The following is a 16,776-nucleotide window of genomic DNA, read 5'->3' on the forward strand; positions in this document are numbered from 1 at the left end:
AGGAGACCAGATGGTTTTTGTTTCTGTGATTTATTTTGTGCGCAGACACCGCAGGACTGAATATACTGAATGATGTCCTTACGCCAGGTAGGCCACCAAAAGTTCTCTTTCACCTTAGCTAGGGTTTTGGCGATCCCAGGATGCCCTTTGATCAGTGAATCATGATAGTTTGAAATAATATGCTGTTGTAATTCCTTCTTGGGTACATATAGGCGATCCCTAAAAAAGGGTAGGTGGCCCTTGATGGTATATTGTTCTCCTTGAGTTTGCCATGTGAGGTAGGCATCAGGATTCATTGTCCGTTGGATTTCTTTTCGCAATTCTGCTTGTGTTAAGCCTGTCGTGATACCCAAGAGTTTGTCTTCAGGTATAATAGGTACTGGGTCTGGAGTTGTATATACTATTTCATCTATGGCCATGCGAGATAAGGCATCTGCCTTTCCGTTTCTGACTCCTGGTCAAAATGTGATTACATAATCATATTCGGCGAAGAAAAGGGCCCAACATAATTGGTGCGAGGACTGGGCCTTGGCTGTTTTGAGATATTGCAGGTTTCGGTGGTCTGTGATGACTGTAATGGTGTGTATGGCCCCCAGAAGGTAGTGCCTCCAGGCTTTAAAGGCAGATTTGATAGCCAGGAGTTCCTTGTCCGTGATGGCATAATTAATCTCTGGAGGTGAGAACTTCTTTGACCAGAAGGCCACAGGATGTAGCTGGCCGGTTTCCGGGTCTCTCTGTGAAAGGACAGCCCCCATTGCGAGACTGGACGCATCAGTTTCAACGACATAAGGGAGGTCTGGACAAGGATGCCGCAGGATTGGAGTGGAGGTAAACCTTCATTTAAGTTCCTGAAAGGCTTCTTCTGCTTCTTCGGTCCAAGCAAACTTTTTTTTTTTTTTTCGTAATAGTACTGTGATTGGGTGCACAACCTGAGAGAAGTCTGGGATGAACCAGCGGTAGAAGTTTGCAAAGCCCAGAATGCTTTGTACCCCTTTCAGAGACGTCGGTGAAGGCCATTTCAGAATGGCATCTACCTTGTGCATGTCCATTCGATCCTCCTGGAGTAAGGATAAAACCAAGAAATTCTACTTCGGTGACGTGAAAAAAGCATTTTTCAAACTTTGCAAACAAGCGATGTTGACGGAGCTTGGTGAGGACTGAACGAACATGCCTGACATGATCTTTTTCCGAGGCTGAGTATACTAAGATGTCGTCTATGTAGACTAAGGCGCACACATCAATCAACTCCCTTAAGACGTCATTCATGAAATACTGGAATGCCGCAGGAGCGTTGCATAACCCGAAGGGCATGACTTGATATTCAAACAAGCCGTACTGAGTACGGAAGGCGGTTTTCCATTCATCTCCTTTTCTGACTCGGACCAGGTGGTACGCTCCTCGAAGGTCCAATTTGGTATAAATCTGGGTATCTTTAACTTGGTCTAGCATTTCAGGGATAAGTGGCAAGGGGTAGCGGTTCTTCACGGTGATCTGGTTCAATGTGCGGTAGTCAATACAGGTTCTCAAGTCTCCTTCCTTTTTCGGCACGAAAAACAAAGGACTGGCTGCAGGGGACTTCGAAGGACGGATAAATCCGTTTGCAAGGTACTGGTCTAAATAGGATTTCAAATTAAGGTTTTCTGGTTCTGTGAGAGCGTAGATCCTTCCGCAAGGGATTTGTGCACCAGGAACAAGGTGGAGCTGACAGTCATAGGGCCTGTGCAGCGGCAATGTATTGGCTTGGTCCTTTCGGAAAACATCCTGGAAATCAAGGTATTCACTTGGCAAGGTATTAGTTGCTCCCAGGGTTAATACTGTCACTCCGGGAGTCATGGGGATACAGACGTCGGGTTTCTCCTCTTGGTAATAGCAGGCAGGGGAGCAGTCACCGGGGAAGGTTAATTTTCGTGTCCGCCAGTCTATCAAAGGGTTGTGAGCAACCAACCATGGCATCCCTAGTATTAGCCCGAACTGAGGTGCCTTGATGAGATCGAATGAAATAGACTCCCTTTGTCCGTCCTGGCACAGAAAGGTTACCCTGGCTGTGCACTAGGTTACTGGTCCGGAAGCGATCTCTGTCCCATCCACGGTGGTTACCTTGTCCATAGTTGGCTTAGAACACAAAGGAAGCCCCATCTCTGCTGCCAGTTCTTGATCAATATAATTTCCAACTGCTCCGCTATCGATGTATGCTTCAACAGCATGAATTCTTGACGACTGTTGGTGGTTAATTAAGATCACTGGTATTGCAAAGTGCGAGGTCAGCAACTCTTTCTTCTCACTCGACAAACTGACCTCTACGGGTTGTCGAGCTTTGTAGTTTTCCGATTGCTTAGCTTCATCCGTCTCTGTGGCCCTGACTGTTTTTCTTGGGGGTTTTACTGGACAGTCCTTCAGGAAATGTCATGGTTTCCCACAATACAAACAAAGCTGTTGTTGTCTTCTTTTGTCCCGCTCTTGTTTTGTTAATGGAGGCCGTATCCCTCCAATCTGCATGGGTTCTACAGCATTTTCAGGTACACGGGGTGTGTTTTCCCTTGGTCTAACATACACAGTCCGAGGGACCGTGTTAGACCGGTCTGCCTTCCGGTCCTGCAACCGGTGGTCTAGCTGCACAACCAGATTTATGAATTCTGCACAGTCTCTGGGTGGATCAACCACCTGGGCTATGACGTCCTTTAATTCGCCTCGTAAGCCTCGATGGAATAACATGGTTCTTTTGTTTTCTGGCCACCTAGCTTCGGCAACCAGTCTGTTGAAGGTAGCAATGTACGTTAACAAGTCCTGATTCCCCTGTCGGAGGGACAAGAGTTAATTGTCTACTGCTTGTTCCTGGGTATGGTGAGCAAAAATTTTTTCCATTTCTCTCTGGAACCCCCCCAAAGTCATGTAATAGAGGATCGTCATGGGTTACCAACGGCACCGACCAATCTGCTGCACTACCACTCAGGTATGATAAGACAAAAGCTACCCGAGCTTGGTCGTTTGGAAATGCTCCAGGCCTACAAAGAAAAGGAAGGCGGCACTGATTGATGAATGCCGCATACTTCGGTGGGTCGCCTGAGAACCTTTCTGGTGGTGCCAGGGGCACTGTTGAAGGTAACGTGATCTGTACCGGAGTGGGTGGTATGGCAGGGTTTTGCACGTTGGATTGCTTCCAGGTAGAGGCATCTGTCCTGCCTGTGATTGCAAGTATTGCCTGCTAATCTCTTCAGTGCGTTCCTTGGTCACTATTAGGTCTCTCCGGAGGGCATTAGTCTCTTGTCGGGGAGAATGAACCTCAGCACGAAGCTCTCCTAGTAATTGGGCCAGTTGGTCCATTTCTGATGTCTCCATGGCGCCCAGTTGGATTTGTTATGGTAGGCTTTGCGTTCTGTTACGCTCACCTGGTATCCACAGGGACGCCACCCAGCCCGGTTACTCGCTGGTATGCTTCTCAGCTTTGTCCTGATGTGGTCTGCAGGGAAAGTTCTGCCTGAAAATACAGGAGGACTGTGTTCAAGACTGACCGACTGGGGTAAGTATCCTCCCTCCACCCCGTATGATTTCAGTCCCTCTGGCGCCCTCTCCTCACCTTGTGGTAGCATTAGGCGTGCTCTCCGTCCTGCCTTCTTTGCAGAGGTCGCGTTGTCTTTCATGGGCGAGTGTGGTCCAGTTACTTCACTGACGCCGGTCCGTTTGATATTGTTCAGGTAGGTCTTATTGCTGTTCTTTAGTTTTGTTGCTATCCTGCATGCCTTTCTTTCTTTAAAATGTCTCTTTTTTCTCCCTTAGGTATGCGGAGCTTCAGCGCGGCGAACTGGCTTGGTTGAGCCCCGCTGGTAAATGATGGCGCATTAAGAATATGATACAGTAAGTAAGCGCTATGCGCAGCGCTGCGAAGTCTTGACTTTGCTAACCTGTGTTTTCCTTCCTTGTAGGTCGCGGTGTTCTTCAGCATGAGTGGAATGTCCGGAGTGGTGCCAGCCGAGAGGCGACCAGCCAGGTAAGCCTTTTGAGCAGTTTGTAATTTGTAAATGTACTGCTTTCTTTAAAGTTGCCTCTATCTTCCTCTTTCAGGTCGTTCTGTCCGGGAGGCGTACAGATTCGAGGAAGCTGCACAGTCTCTGGGTGGATCAACCACCTGGGCTATGACGTCCTTTAATTCGCCTCGTAAGCCTCGATGGAATAACATGGTTCTTTTGTTTTCTGGCCACCTAGCTTCGGCAACCAGTCTGTTGAAGGTAGCAATGTACGTTAACAAGTCCTGATTCCCCTGTCGGAGGGACAAGAGTTAATGTTCTACTGCTTGTTCCTGGGTATGGCGAGCAAAAAGTTTTTCCATTTCCCTCTGGAACCCCCCAAAGTCATGTAATAGAGGATCATCATGGGATACCAACGGCACCGACCAATCTGCTGCACTACCACTCAGGTATGATAAGACAAAAGCTACCTGAGCTTGGTCGTTTGGAAATGCTCCAGGCCTACAAAGAAAAGGAAGGCGGCACTGATTGATGAATGCCGCATACTTCGGTGGGTCGCCTGAGAACCTTTCTGGTGGTGCCAGGGGCACTGTTGAAGGTAAGGTGATCTGTACCGGAGTGGGTGGTATGGCGGGGTTTTGCACGTTGGATTGCTTCCAGGTAGAGGCATCTGTCCTGCCTGTGATTGCAAGTATTGCCTGCTAATCTCTTCAGTGCGTTCCTTGGTCACTATTAGGTCTCTCCGGAGGGCATTAGTCTCTTGTCGGGGAGAATGAACCTCAGCACGAAGCTCTCCTAGTAATTGGGCCAGTTGGTCCATTTCTGATGTCTCCATGGCGCCCAGTTGGATTTGTTATGGTAGGCTTTGCGTTCTGTTACGCTCACCTGGTATCCACAGGGACGCCACCCAGCCCGGTTACTCGATGGTATGCTTCTCAGCTTTGTCCTGATGTGGTCTGCGGGGAAAGTTCTGCCTGAAAATACAGGAGGACTGTGTTCAAGACTGACCGACTGGGGTAAGTATCCTCCCTCCACCCCGTATGATTTCAGTCCCTCTGGCGCCCTCTCCTCACCTTGTGGTAGCATTAGGCGTGCTCTCCGTCCTGCCTTCTTTGCAGAGGCGCGTTGTCTTTCATGGGCGAGTGTGGTCCAGTTACTTCACTGACGCCGGTCCGTTTGATATTGTTCAGGTAGGTCTTATTGCTGTTCTTTAGTTTTGTTGCTATCCTGCATGCCTTTCTTTCTTTAAAATGTCTCTTTTTTCTCCCTTAGGTATGCAGAGCTTCAGCGCGGCGAACTGGCTTGGTTGAGCCCCGCTGGTAAATGATGGCGCATTAAGAATATGATACAGTAAGTAAGCGCTATGCGCAGCGCTGCGAAGTCTTGACTTTGCTAACCTGTGTTTTCCTTCCTTGCAGGTCGCGGTGTTCTTCAGCATGAGTGGAATGTCCGAAGTGGTGCCAGCCGAGAGGCGACCAGCCAGGTAAGCCTTTTGAGCAGTTTGTAGTTTGTAAATGTACTGCTTTCTTTAAAGTTGCCTCTATCTTCCTCTTTCAGGTTGTTCTGTCCGGGAGGCGTACAGATTCGAGGAAGCTGTTCTCAGTAGCTGCGAGTGTTTAAAGATGAAGACTGCAGGTAGGATGCTGCTGCTGCTAATGATGTTCCTTTTGTCTCCTTGCAGGTTCTGCTTCTCCGAGGTTCGGGGGAATAGCTGGACACGGTGAGCATCACGTTACAAGCTGCAAAGTAACGCAAAGCGTGTTGTCTTGCTCAGGTGTGGTTTAAATAGCCCGAACAAAATAGTCCAGGTAAAGCAGTCCCTAGGCTACCACACCCAAAATACTAGACCGCATAGCTTGGTTCTTAGGAACCAAGCTATGTGGATGCCTCCATGTTGGCTGACAATACAATAAAGTAGTTCCCAAGCACATTGTTTTTTATGGTGTATGAGCCTGGCGCCATAGGAGCCAGGACTGGCCCCGGCCCCATGAGGGCTTTTGAAGAGGATGCCAGGCTCTAGAGGCCCGAGTCCTGACTCCACCTGGCCAATGGGTTTGCCAGAGGGGGTTTTGGGCGAGGGTCGTGACAAATACGCCATCTTAGAACACGAATAATGGAACATCTAAGAACTCTTAGAGACAGAGATATTAGATACCCACTTGCCAATCATTTTCTTCAGGAACATGCCGAAGAAGACATTAAGCACATCTCATTTTTTGGCATTGAACGTATTGCCAAAATGCCCAGAGGAGGAAATAGGGAAAATAAATTACGACAGTGCGAAGCAAAATGGATTTGCCTAACAGATAGCTGCCATAGCAGCTTAAATTCAGACAAGATGTTTTATTTTCTCTAAATGAATTAGAATCTTAAGAAGAGTATAATGTTTTTCTGTTCTCTTTACACTTCTAATCACTACTTGCTATACCTACCAATCTAAACTTGTTCGACACTCACAACAGCACACATTACTAATATTCAAGCACCTAGGGTATATCCATAATCCTTTTTCACACAGACTATATATAAATATCCATAATACATACCACAAAAAATTAACCTAATCAGACTGCAACACGCCTTCAATCAAAGGAAGTCCACAATTATTTACCCTTTCCTTTTCTGTTTCTCTCTCACCTTTGTACTCATTCACTAATAGTACACACAACACAGTAGCACGATTTGTAACTAAAAAAGGCATTTTTCATGCGCATTACAAGCGAAATTAAGCAAACAAAAGGCTCGAGCGCTCAACACAACAATAGCAAGCCCATTCCAAAATGGCGAATTACGTGATGACGTCATTGTGTTGTGCCCGCACGCATGACGTCATCACGTCACTATATATAAACACGGCCATTCCCAATGCACACGAATGCGGTTATTAAGCCCAGCGCCCTACATTACTGCTCGCTAAGGTAAGCCTTTTTAATACAACCCATCTTCTGTTTTTCTAAAATAATAGCCAGTATAATAACTAGCAGCCATATGCTACTGCTATAGACTGAAAATACTAATTTGCCATTATGGCCTTCTCCAATAGATATAACCAAGGAGAAATCCACTTTAAACAAAATTCAAGACTGAAGGAATAGCTTTCTACCTGAGCACCTGCCATCCATAACAAGACCAGTTTGGATACAATGAAGTTAAACCTAACCTTTAAGCCATCTATCTACACAATTCACTAATAAAGCATCTAACACAAGTGAGTTGACCAATCAAAGTTTTCTTCCCTTCGTTTCTATACTTTTCATGCCTCTTCCACATCTTTACCACCTTTATTATATAGTTTGAATTGCAAATGTAATTAGAACATGTTCACCTTGATGCCATTTACCTATTATGATTGAATCACATGTTTTCTAAGCATTTATTGCGTGGCTTCTTGCCTTAAAATGTCACCTAACTACTATATGATGCACTTTATTTACAGCCAATGATTGGAAATGTTTGAAAAAAAACCCTTAGGAACCAAACAACTTCTATTTGGGGAAACACGTGTCGAGGGTCAAATCTAATTAAAATCACCATTTGCACAGTACATGACGTCAGATGTTTTATTTCCAAACAAGAGGACACAAATGCAGGTGTTACTTTGTTATCTCAGCACCTAAGAAACCTTATGCTTCTCTGCATGTAGTGCCCTAAAAGTACCCAGGTTATCAGTGCCCAGTAAACAGGGCTAGTTAGCTGTGTGTTTGGTCTGGATGATGGTGGAAATGCTGAACCATGGCCAGTGTGAGGTACCAATAGTAAGGCTCGGACACAAGGGTGGCATATTTTGGGGAATAGACTTTTATTGATCAAGAAAGGTTTGAGAAAATGCCTCTCTATCCCTAAATGTAAGCCGAGTTTCCCTTCCTCTAAAGAACTAGAGAAAATATTCAGGATGTATAAAACTAAAATATCTGTCACTGACCTGTCCAAAAACCTACTACTGCTCCTGACACTAATATTATAAGATAACTGTGCAAGGATAGTCTCTTCAAAGTAACAAGTACTTGTTGTGTTTTCAACCAACAGAAAAGCCCCCAGTCTCCCTGATAATCAAAAAGTACTGCAAAAGAATGTTCCAAAGACAAAGTTCCATTACTAGGGCTCTGCTCCCTTCCCCTAGACTTCTTCTTATCCCCACAGTTCCTTTGTCCTACCAGCTTGGCGCACGCTGCTACCAAGCGTAGGATTCCTTTTATTTGACCAACAGAAAAGTTCCCAGTCCTTCTTGTATTAAAAATTATGAAAGATAATATTTCAAAATACAGGATTCCAAATGCTAGGGCTGTGCACCTTCCCCCAGACCTATCCTTCTTATTTTAAGTCCCTGAATATCTTACAGGGAACTGTTGCTTGACTTCACGGTCCCTGTATTCTACCAGCTTGACACGTTGCACTATCAAGGTCAGGATTTCCTTCTCTCTGTCCCAGGGTCCTTGAAACTCCTGCCTTCAAACGTGGGCTTGACATGTGGGTGCGAGACCCAGACTGGCAAGGTTGTGTTGTATGCTCTTGGTTCACTCCCCTACCAAGTGCACAATTCCTTTGTGGGTCCCAGACCCTCTTTACTTTATACATTCTCTTTATGTGTGGGTGCGAGTCCCAGACACGCAATACAATGTCCTCTTAACGTGGCTGGTTCCTAGCCAAGTCTATCCTTCTTCCAGGGTTCCAGACCCCCTTTACCCAATGGTTTCCATGTGGATGCGGCTCCCAGACTTGCCGCTTTCTCATTGGGTAGCTTGGTATATTCTCCTGTCAAGCGTACGCCCTTTCACGGGTCTTAGATCCTCTTAGCCTGTGTATGCCTTCTCTGCCTGGCTTCCCCAGAGCTCTGTCTTCTCTCGCTCTGCCCACGTATCTTGTGCTGGTCTTTGCGGCTTTCCGAAGAGCGTGACGTCTCGTCGAGGTTCAGGTATTGCTTGGAAGCTTCACTTTCTCGTCTCCTACTTGTTCGCATCCCACTGTCCCCTTCGGAGTGCCTTCCTGTTTTGCTGCTGCTCCCAGGAGTCAGGGACACCCTAACGTTTTTTCAGATAACCAGTGCCATAAATGTCTCTCCTAGGACTATTGCCGGTCAATTTCCATCCTCAGTGCTGCGCGTCTGTGTGATTGCCAGTGTCGCGGTGCCAGCAATTCTAGTCTCTCAGTCTCTCTGCTCGCCTGCGTTTAAACTCCTGCATTATCTTGTTAATTGGTTTTGGACTAATCAAATGTGCCAGGGGGCTAGAACGCTCAGCACTCTATGGTTATCCTCATACTTCGAGTCCTCTTCTTCTTCCCAGTACTGTCCATTGCAAAGTGAGGTAGGAAAATAGGACTTTCTGGGTTTTAGAGGTGGTTTGCTACAGATGGTTTCTGCATATTACAGTATAATATGTTGGTAGAAGAGGGGTTTGATGTAAAGTAAGAGGGGGCTCTAAAGGCTCTGGGAAATACCATGTTCTCTGGGATGGGTTGTCCCTAATCCTAAAAGGGGTTCCCCTTCCCATGTTATCCACCCCCTGTGCACCACGCCCATGGGATTATTGTTCTGTGGACGCACCGCTCTGGCCACATGGCAAAGGTCTCCCCCTAGGGAAGAAGGGATGACATCCACAGATTTGTCATACCAGTCATCAAAAGAACTGGCTAACCATTGTGAATAAAAGTGCACACTGCTCCTTGGACAAAAGACACATCAGAGGAGCTCTTGCAACAGTGTTTCTGAAGTTAGTACACAGCTAAAGTTGGTTTCAGTGCGTGAAAGGAAACAGATAATCTCATGTATGTTGTGCAGGCGGTCACCGAGGGCAGCCAAGTCTATACCTGGCAATTAGTTGAAATGGATACCGCAGATTCAAGGCTGGATCCAGATCCATGAGTGTTTTTGGTGAATGTTTGTAAATGGAGGCTGTTTGCACTCAGCTGCCAATGCTCATGTAAGATAGAGGAGACTGCACTTAAACCTTCCCTTGGACGAGTCCCAAAGCATCGAGAAGCAACCTGAACACGATCACAATCCATGGAAGATCACCTGTGGCAATCTGCCCATAAACACTCTGAAGACAAACAGCTGCTAGGATCTGTGAATTACAGGCCATCACTGTCCCATTGACACAGTGGGAACAGCTGGGCTGGAAGCCTCCAAGACCTAACTGCATCCAGTGAAAGCCTTATTGCAGGCCCTGTGTAGCTAGCCACAAAAGGCTGGGCGTACTGGATGACAACGAGCAAGAAACGAGACTGTGGCCAATGGTTACAAAAGATGTTCATCAATAAAGAAACCTTCATTCAATAAGCCCTGGGCTCTGCAACTCAAAGCCATCAGATGTGCTTTTCGGGATCACCACTTACACCACCTGGCTACTGGACCACCATTGCCAGGTATCAGACAACTGTACAATACCCCAGCACCAGATTGCCTTTATTACTGATCCAGCAACAGCCTTTGAAACTTTAAAGACTCCCTTTCTCCTGGGGAACCTTCAATTGCTTCACCAGCAACTTCTTTGCTTTACGAGGGACCATCTTTGACAGCAGTAACCTTTGACTTCCACAACTATTTCTAAACTTTTTGCACATGCTGCCCGATTGATGTGAGTGCTTGCCTATTGCCTTTACATGGCTGCATTGATTCTTACAGGAGAGGCATATTCTCATGAGTATAAACCAGATTTTGAGAGCATTCCTAACCCTCACTTGCTGACCCTGAACTCTCCCAGTGACCCTAACTTGGCAGAGACGCAAACTAAAACTGTATACATTTTAAAGGTGTACTTCACTTTACTATAGCATTTCCTTTCTTTTCACAGCAAACCAGATGAAGATATATTTTGAGTGATGTAGCGCATGGACGTTCCCTTATTGTATCCAATAACAAGAAATCCTATCTTTTAACAACCTTCGATAAACTGTACACATATATATGTCCCAAGTTGTGGATATTATTGCACCTCTACAGTCTAAATGTTTGCGCGCAAACATGTCTATGTTTGGTACTCATCTGTACTCAACATTAAAGGTCTAATCATGTGTCATCTGGAGACAGTCCGGCTAATTTCTGTGACGAATCCCAGGATGTCGTCACTGCTTCCATGGGGGGAGACCCTTCTCATGGGGCGCTGGAGGTGAGCCCACTACCCGATAATATCCCTGGGGTGGGACTCAGCGGGTGGATCTCATGGGAGGGGAAACCCCTATGGGACCAGTGATGACTCTTCTGGAAGAACGGGGTATTCATACAACACCCCACCTCTCCTTCACCTTGTGATGAATGCTACGAATGCCTCTCTGTACCCCTGCCTAAAGGCTCCTCTCAGGTGGCCAGGGAAAGGCAGACCCTTCCTGATCCTGACCTTGGGGTGGTGCTCACTAAACCCCCGACTAAAGGCTCCTCTCAGGTGGCCAGGGAAAGGCAGACCCTTCCTGATCCTGACCTTGGGGTGGTGTACTGCAGGTGGCCAGGGAAAGGCAGACGCTTCCTGATCCTGACCTTGGGGTGCTGTACTGCAGGTGGCCAGGGAAAGGCAGACGCTTCCTAATCCTGACCTTGGGGTGCTGTACTGCAGGTGGCCAGGGAAAGGCAGACGCTTCCTGATCCTGACCTTGGGGTGGTGTACTGCAGGTGGCCAGGGAAAGGCAGAAGCTTCCTGATCCTGACCTTGGGCTGGTGTACTGCAGGTGGCCAGGGAAAGGCAGACGCTTCCTGATCCTGACCTTAGGGTGCTGTACTGCAGGTGGATCACCTGGTAGGAAACAACGCCCGGGATGGTGAGGAGAACCTTTTAAAGTTACCAAAACAGGTAATGGCCTATTGCCATTCTGATGTATCTAAACCACATATCAGATCTGTGGCTCTGAATGCAAATGGATTTAAACCTGAACAGGCCTTAATAACAGAAAGGCCATGCAAGGTGTTTCAGGATAGAAATCATCCCTACTCCCAGAGGTATAATGGGAAGGAATGTACAAATGGTGCCTTCAATACACGGTCTTCCTCTGTAACAACAGATTCTAATTGTTCATCCTGAAATAACTATAAGGTAAATATGTCTACCCTTAGAACTAAGAGGTTATTTACAATAACTGATTTTGTTTTTGGGAACTACAAGTCCCATAATCCCAGAAGTACTGGAACGAGGAAGATGGCTGAAGAGTCAAGCTGTAGTTCTAGTCAGGCAAGTAAGCCTAACAGCCCACACCTGAAGGAACCAGGGAGAAATACAAGGCCCCCTTGGGTGCAGGCAATTGGAATGATCTGGAACTGTGACTGGAGTGCATGCAGTAGTAGCAGAGACAGAAGGAAGAAGGCACAGTGTTGGCAATCCAGGCAGAAGTGGGAGAACCAAAGGGATGTCAGAACATTGATGCAAAAGATTTCACCTGCTTGTTTTTTGAGGGTCCTGTTCCCTCAAACTCTGAGGGGCATAGGCTGCACAGCAGAAGGCATGCAGGATGGCTGCCTTAGTCCATGTGTGCCTAATTGCAACACACAGAGAAAGGACCACAGAAGCCAGTGAGTCAAACCTGGCATTCTGATTCCTTGTGCGAGTACTGCCAGCAACAGTATCCAGCGTAATATTCACTTGTGTAGACGCAGAAGCGAGCTGAAGTTGTTAGTTGAGTTCTTAACAATGGGACAATGGAAAAGTAGTACTAGCGTGTGATCAGGTAATTTCTCTTTCAATCGCGTGAAGAGCAAATGCTGCGCAAAGCCATTGTTAAACCTTGTAAAAAAAGAAGTGGTTACATGAACCTCATTATGCAAAACAAATGTTACGAAAAGCCATTGTTGAACATTTAAACTTTGTAAAACACACGAAGAAGTGGTCACATGTGCCTAATTTCACTTTTAAAGGGAAGAGTGAACTTTGCATCTTTGTTCACGCAAACGAGCATTGCTAATAGAAGAAGTGAAGTGTTTAAACATTGTACCTGCGGTTGGAGATAGAGCAAACATTGCCCAAGCCAAGAGTATTCCCCTATTGGGACTGAGGGCAGCCTTTCTTAAAGACAGAGAGCAGTCTGGCCAATTCTGTGAGCCTAATAGAAGTTAAACCTTGCACATGATAAAACTGTGTAAACATTACCTGAAGCCAAGAGAGTGGCACCAAGGCTTTTGGGTAATTATTATGGCTAACAGATGGAAGAGAGATGAAGGCAACGTTGGGAAGGGAAACGTTGCTTATAAATATTATTTGAAGTTGACAGAACCTATGTTGCCAAAGACTGTATGTGAAAGAGAAAAGTGGGTCCTAAAGGTAAACTCAGGTTGTTGCTGTGGCAGGCAGGTAAGAGGAGCAAAGAGGCTGCCCCTTTTGAAGAGAGCTATTCAGAGGAAGAGTGTCTTTCCTATTTGAAGGTGTTGAAGTACCTTAAAGTGGATCTTGTCAGAATATGTTTGTAATCACAAAGTACTGAAGCTCTGGTGGTATATCTGGTTGTCAGTAGATGCAAGACTTCAGTAGCACAAGTGAAGTGGAATGCTGTGAGGCAGAGGACAATATCCTCATGGTAAACTTTAGTAGAAGTGAAGTTGTTGAAGTAGAAGCAGCAGCACTGTGATGTCATCCTAACAAATATACCTCCTGTGAATTACAATCTTGAAAATAGAGACATAATAACTGTTAACCAAGCCCTGTGTTTCACTAACATTTATAGAAGTTGTATTTCTTTTGACCTGTGTCAAGTCTTAACTTAAGGATAACTGGAAGTGGTGTCAAAGCATTGTCGCTGGGAATAACATTGATGATATTTTGAGGAAATGGAAAGTCTTTATTTCACCAGGAAGAGGAGCTTTGTTGTTGTTGAAACTTTGGCTTGCAAAGTTTTACCTTGAAATTGAAACATCAGGAACTGAATTGAGACTGTGTCACCTATGTGGAATTTCCTTGTTGCTTTTTGAACATTGGAGCTGAATTTACCTTGAATCCTGGCAAGGGAGTTCACCCAGGTTACTAAAAAGGTTATCAAGAAATTGTGAATATAATTGTTGATGTTATCTGAATTGCCATATATTTTCTTTGTGCATTTGCTCTTAAAGTGTGACGTCCAAACATCCTGTGTTACAGTGTTTCCCTTTAGTTTTGTTAGACAGGGAAATCATCAACAGGGTATGGATAGTGAGGCATTTAATATAATTTATAATTTGATAAAATGGCTTGCTTTGAACAATAATCAAAAAGTTGTCTGCCTCATATTGTTGACCCCTCACAACCCCCACTCTCTTCACCTTTACCCTCATATCCCGTATACGTCTGTAGTGGGCAAGAAGTAGAAAGGACTGAGACGAGGAAGAATAGCGATGAACATCATGATCCAATACCAGAGAGGATTGAGATAAAGAAGTGGCACAGATCCACAGGGATCACTCCATAAAACCCACCTGAACAGTCTAGCTTTCAACAGCAGACATTGATGGGAACGGACATTAAAACTGACAAGGACTTACCCAAATGTCAGGCACTCTGGAGAGGAACTGCAAGGGGGAGTGAGGGGAGGAGAGGAGAGTAGCAAGAGCAGAAAAGGCACATGGATGCTGAAGAGGCGGTCTCCACCGGATGCACTGAGAAACCCAAAGGACTGGCTGTGGGAAGTGGCAGCAGAGCAGCACAACAGGAACACACGGTCTGGTGAGAAAGAAAACACGGACGTGGGTCTAAAGCCGGAGAGCCACTGCAGCAAGCCAAGGACAGCCCCAGGGCACCGACGAAGCAGATCTGAATACTGGGAAACCCGCTACCAACCAGAGGGTTTCAGCCAAGACCCTAAAGGTGGCTGAGCCCATGGCTGGGGGTCCCCAGAGGGTGCGAGATACCCTGAAAAGTATAGTGGATGAAACCTTATTGAGACTCAGTAACAAGGGGAACAGGGTCTGTGACCCTTATAAGAAAAGGACATGCCAAGTAGCAAGAATGCCTAATCTTCTTCGTGGCAATACTTGGAGGGAAGGCGACCCACTGCTGCGATATAAGAGAAACAATAAAGAAAACAGCAAGAGTGATACATATGAGGACAGTACTTGGCAGGGGAGTAAACCAAGTCTGTATTTGAAATCAAGAAATCATAAAGAGAATTGTGAAAATAAAACAGAAGAACACATAGCTTGGCAGGTGAGTATACCAACTCTGTGTTTGGGCCAAAGACACATGATAGAGAAGGAAACCAGGTCTGCCAACCAGGGCCACCCTGGATCTGAAGATAAAGCATTCCACCCCCATCAAAGCCCAGCTTGCGGTGGGAGAGGCCTGGCCTCGAGAAGTGCGTGACGATCCATTTCAGGCTGCTCCTTCTCATTGACCACCAATCCCCCTAACAGGCAAGAACCCTAAAGTGCTACTTATTGGTACCCCCGGATGGTGATGCTGACTTTGAGGAATTGGCGGCTAGGTCAACCCCGCTAACATCGACCGCCAACGCGCAAGCCCTAGGGTCAAGCCCTCCCGATAATAAATGTCCTCATCCCGCAGATAAGACATCAACAAAAGGGAGCTAGCGCCACCTAACCCCATCCGAGGCAAACAAACATTCCCGTCCAGGGAGTGCAGGACTGAGGTGGGCTCTCCTCTTTAATTAATCAGCCCCTCCAGCGGAACTAAAGCAGATGAAAAGTCCTCTGAAGCAAGTATCAAGAACAATGACGAAACCCGTCGAGGGAACCAAGTCCTTCTTTCACATCTCCACCATGATGCTGGCAGCGGATAAGACAAAGAGACCGGACACCCAAACTCACCCCACAGAAATCCTCTGAAGAGCAGGGTAAGCTGGCGACCAAGAACGATATCCAGAGCTTCATGCTGGACATTAAGGCAGAGTTTAGATCCTGCATGACAGAGCTCTCTACGAAACTGGAACAGACAGACCAAAGGGTCATAGAGGCGGAGCAGAGGTTAGGTGAGGTTGATGACCTGACCCAGAGCCACAATGCTACCCTGGTGGAGATGCAAAAAGTGATCCAGACCCTACAGAATAGGAGCGAGATCCTGGAATTTAAGCAGGAAGACCTGGAAAACAGGGCCTGAAGGAACAATCTTCGAATCTGGGGGGTCCCCCCAACAGTACAAGACAAAGATCTGCCGGAATACATTGACACCTTCTTTCAAGCCCTGCTCCCATCCGTGGACAAGTCTCTACTCATCCTGGACCGCACCCACAGGCTACGTCCGAGGCGGGGAGTGGACTCAGAAGCCCTACCGGATGTGATCACGAGGGTCCATTTCTACTCCACCAAGGAGGCCATCTCAGCGATAAGCCGCACGAAGGATGATCTGTCCTTTCAGGGTGACTCGCTCCAGATTTATCAAGATCTCTGCCTGTTAACGTTACAGAAAAGCAGAGCCCTCAAGCCCTTGATCCTATTCCTGCAGAGCCAGCCGTTCCAGTACCGATGGATGTTCCCCACCGCTCTCCAATTCACCTGCCAGGGAACCCAACGCTCAATAAGCCGCCTGGAGGATGCAGAGTCTATTTTGCATCCAGTTGCTCCCGGGAGCTCGCCCACTAGCGGTCCACAAGGCACGCCGGAGGAGCCATACCAGCCTCCCTGGAAGCAATCTCATCCTGCGTGGTCCAAGGTGCAAAGGCACCAAAGAATAAGATAGTCCTACGATGATCTACGATCAGGAACCAACTAACCGCGGAACCACAAAAGAAAATGACGATGCTGCGGGCCCCGGGCAGCCCATACCCCACTCCGAGGTGTATGCCATCTACCCACCCTTGGAGGAGATCTACGTTATGTTTTACTGTCCCAGCCCCGTTGGCTAAAAGGACAGAAAAGGCCCGGTTGGCCATGGGAATCGCCAGACAAGAAAATATGGCCTCCCACATTATCACA

General features: G+C 46.7%; 1 protein-coding gene across 1 annotated transcript in view; it reads left to right on the forward strand.

The window, feature by feature from the left end:
* Positions 1-6,824: 6,824 nt before the first annotated feature.
* LOC138487646 (uncharacterized) overlaps positions 6,825-16,776 on the forward strand; it is a 196,538-nt gene continuing 186,586 nt past the window's right edge. Inside the window, exons 1-2 of the mRNA XM_069614135.1 lie at positions 6,825-6,880; positions 7,006-7,170. The gene's annotated coding sequence lies outside the window, so the exon portion shown is untranslated. The remainder of the gene's footprint in view (positions 6,881-7,005; positions 7,171-16,776) is intronic.

The sequence above is a fragment of the Ambystoma mexicanum genome, chromosome 9 (assembly GCF_040938575.1).
Source record: "Ambystoma mexicanum isolate Mex_15411 chromosome 9, UKY_AmexF1_1, whole genome shotgun sequence".
Taxonomy (NCBI): domain Eukaryota; kingdom Metazoa; phylum Chordata; class Amphibia; order Caudata; family Ambystomatidae; genus Ambystoma; species Ambystoma mexicanum.